This window comes from Bufo bufo, chromosome 5 (genome assembly GCF_905171765.1).
Source record: "Bufo bufo chromosome 5, aBufBuf1.1, whole genome shotgun sequence".
In the NCBI taxonomy this organism is placed as follows: domain Eukaryota; kingdom Metazoa; phylum Chordata; class Amphibia; order Anura; family Bufonidae; genus Bufo; species Bufo bufo.
The window spans coordinates 547,142,678-547,146,543 of record NC_053393.1 but is presented as its reverse complement, the minus strand read 5'-3'; the positions used below and the strand labels follow the sequence as shown (position 1 = coordinate 547,146,543).

The window sequence follows — 3,866 nt, the reverse complement described above, 5'->3', positions numbered from 1 at the left end:
ACTGTTATACTTTTTATCCTTTATTTATTATTTCTGTTTTTTCTCCATTTATTAGATTTCTATATTCTATCTTTTATTACATGTATTTCTTCTTATATCTATGTCCGGGCAGCAGGATGTATGTCCCCATATAAAGGGGACTGAGGGCAGCCATCAGATAATGTCTGTACACAGGGATGCAGGGAAGACATGGTTGGTGTGTCCTCTGCCTGCCCACCAGCCGCCTCTAATGAAGGGATTTCCTCTGATGTCAGCAGTTTCCTCCAGTGCAGGACCCAGCACCATCTTCATATTCTTATCCTCTTTGCTGAGATCTTCAGGTGAAGTTCATGGTGTTGCTGAGGACGCCATGAGGACCAGACATCTCATATTTCTCTTATTCGCCGGTGTCATCATAACTGCAGCAGCAGAAGAACCTGAGGCATCTGCAGGAGATAAGACCGGAGGGGGTTCAAGAGAGTGGACAGGTCAAGAGGTGACAGTGGGGACTGATACATACATAAAGGGAATCAACTCGGTAAAGGAGGAGAGCATATTTAAAAGAAGAAAAACTACCACAAGAGGACACAGTTTTAAATTTTAGGGGCAAAGGTTTAAAAGTAATATAAGGAAGTATTACTTTACTGAGAGAGTAGTGGATGCATGGAATAGCCTTCCTGCAGAAGTGGTAGCTGCAAATACAGTGAAGGAGTTTAAGCATGCATGGGATAGGCATAAGGCTATCCTTCATATAAGATAGGGCCGGGGGCTATTCATAGTATTCAGGATATTGGGCAGACTAGATGGGCCAAATGGTTCTTATCTGCCGACACATTCTATGTTTCTATGATGAAGAGAGGGGTAGTAGGTCCTAGAGATACGAGCTGATTACGGTGAGTCCTGCTGCTGGGTCCCCCCACAATCAGCTGGTATTACTGGAGGAAACATTTAGGGAACTCTTCTGGGAAAGTCAAGTGTTCACCAGAGGGTAGGAAATGTCCTCTATAGCGAGAGGGGCCCTCTGTGATGCGTCTCTGCTCGGGATAATAGAGAGGATGCTGACGGGGGACCTCAAATATTTTCTGCATTTGCCCTCATAGAAGGAGTACAGGGGGTCATGTAAAGTCGTGTACTTACCTTGTTAGTCTGTTCCTGCTGCTCTTTCTGATGCTGCTTGGAAAAGTAAGAATAGATTTTTTTTTTATTCCCTGCATCGGCAAACACAGTGGGGTCCTAGTGCCCCAAAAAACTATCTTGCCCCCTTCCTAGTTCATGAACGTTTAATGCATTAAATCAATTATTTCTGTGGCCAATAGGGGGAGCTCATTGCAGGCTGATGTATCATAGAGTTCACTGTGTAAACCCCTATGCAGTGAGCTCCTTCAAGTGGCAGTTACAGGTAGACTGAAGGTAAATTATTACTTACCTGCTGCTCTTGTTTTGTCTTCTCAGGCAATTTGGTGTCCACCAACCGCGTCTTGTCCTAAAGGAAAGATTAAAGTAGATAAGATCAGCTCCATGTGATGACAGGATCAGTCTATACAGTTCTGTACACGGAGACTGTCCTGTGTCATGTCCTGTGGACACTAAATGAGGCAGAGCTCAAAGCAGGAAAGTATGTGACCACTAAAATTCAGTCTTACTTTATTCTATAAACTTACTGGGTGGTCTCCTCAGTTGGTCGGGCCGGCATCACCTCTATGTCCAATGGTCTATAATGAAAATAACAGTTCTGACAACAATGTATGGGCTCCGATCACATAGTTATATATACCTATATCTGGAAATATTATCAGCTCATTATATATAGACTCTGTACTCACCTTGCTGTGTTCTCAGCTTGTTCATCCTCTACAATCTCTTTCTCCTCTACTTCCTCTACTCCCACCTTTTCCTTTTCCATTTCCTCTCTAGCATTTTCCTCTTTCACTTCCTCCTCTTCTGCCTTTTCCTCCTCCGCCACCTTCTTCTCCTCCTCTTCTTCCTCCAGTTCTATTTCCTCCTTGCTATTAGACATAGAACATACATTATATCAGGACTTTGTTCTCATCATTATTAGGGGAGGAGTTTAGATGGAGATCGGGTGGGAATTTAGTTTTCTATATTTTTCCCTCTTAGAGAATGGGATAAACCTCAATAATCCTCAGTGTGATGCTCTATGGTCTGGTTTTAAGGTAAAAAAGTTTGTGCTGCCCCTCCCCTCCCCCTCTTGCCCAGGCTCCAGCATTGCCAGTTCCTCCCTGCCCGGTTTATACTCTTACATAGTGTCCATCTTAAAGGGTGGCTCCAATTTCTTCACTGTTCGTATCCTATAATAGAAAACAGGTCTGGTTACTGGAACTGCTCAATAAACACCCCAAATATAAGATGTGGCAAGACTGGTGCCCCCTTTGATCATTATCACATTTACTAGTAATAATTAATATCCATGACATCACAACATAATTAACCCCTTGCATCTGGAATGTTTTATGATGAGAATGTCATCAATATAGCGAGTCTTTCAGATAAATAGACTGATATTAAATTCAGAAGCTTTCCTTCTACCTTCCTATAGAGGACACAGGAGAATTGTCCTTTCTATAAATATACATGTCACATATGGTGGGGGACAACTCATCCATCACCTTGTAAGGCAGACGCCTATATCGCCCTATTATTCTATGATATAATCACCTTACTGGCAGCTCGGAGCCCTTCACCGTCCACCACCACCTGTTAGGGAAATACAATGAGATTATATCTACAGGTTAGGAATATTCTCATTCATAGACATGATACAATATGACATCATTTGAGATTTCCATTGTAACAGCCAATCAGATCTCTGTGTTCATTTTCCCGCATTTTTATGTATGAGGCCTGATGACTGTATGAAATGTTTTGTGGTTGCCTGATGTGTGTTTTCTGTGCACTCTGCAACGCATGGAGATTTAAACTGTGTCCTTTCCACTATGGACGTCTCATATATGAAGGTGGAGCTGTGGCTGAAGAAAACTTTTATCTATTAATATTCAGATCTAGAGATAGAAATATTATAGATTATATCTGACCTTTTGACCTTGGGCTGCTTTACCTACAGGTAGAATGTGGGGTGATGTTCAGGACAATAAATGTTGCATGTTGTGGATCAGTAATTCTTCTACACAGTGTGGAAGATTTATCAAACTGCTGCAAGATCAGATTGTAGCTCTGAAAGCCAGTTGGAAAATGTAAATTGTGACCTGATTAGCTGCTATGGAGAACTGCTCCACAGGTTCTTTGCCATATTCTTGATTAATCAATTCAATCACTGTCCTAACTCAATATACAGAACTTTACATTGATGTACTTACATGAGAACCTGATATTTTTCCTCCTCACTTTCTTCTTCTTCCTCTTTCACCACCGCGCCTTCATTCTCCTCCTCAGTATTGATAACTTCCCCCATCTCTTCCAGTACTTCTTCTTCCTTGATGTTCTTCTCCTCTAACTCCTTGATTGTATTGTCTTCCACTTTCCCATGCTTTTCGATGTTTATCTCCTCCATAACCTTCTCTACCTCCTCGATCTTATTCTCCATATTTTTGATCTCCTCCACCTCCTTGATCTTAATCTCCTCCACCGCCACGATCTTAATCTCCACTTCCTTGATCTTAATCACCTCCATCTCCTCGATTTTAACTTCCTCTGCCTCTATGATCTTAATCTCCTCCGCCTCCTCAACCTTAATCTCCTCCACGACCTCCCTGATGTTTATCTGCTCCAACTCCTCCTCAGTGTTAATCTCCTCTATCTCATTCTCCATGGTTATATCCTCCAAGATGTTAATCTTCTCATTCTCTTTCTTGATGTTACCATACTCCACGTCCTCATCGATGTTAATCTTCTCCATCTCCTTCTCCTCA

At 42.0% G+C, this 3,866-nt stretch overlaps 1 long non-coding RNA gene across 1 annotated transcript; it reads right to left on the bottom strand.

Moving 5' to 3' along the window:
- Positions 1-316: 316 nt before the first annotated feature.
- On the bottom strand, positions 317-1,825 carry LOC121000757. The gene is made up of 5 exons (XR_005778891.1): positions 1,803-1,825; positions 1,641-1,691; positions 1,406-1,462; positions 1,117-1,149; positions 317-425 (listed from the first exon to the last, which is right to left on the bottom strand). It is a non-coding gene; the product is annotated as an uncharacterized LOC121000757 (long non-coding RNA).
- Positions 1,826-3,866: the final 2,041 nt, after the last annotated feature.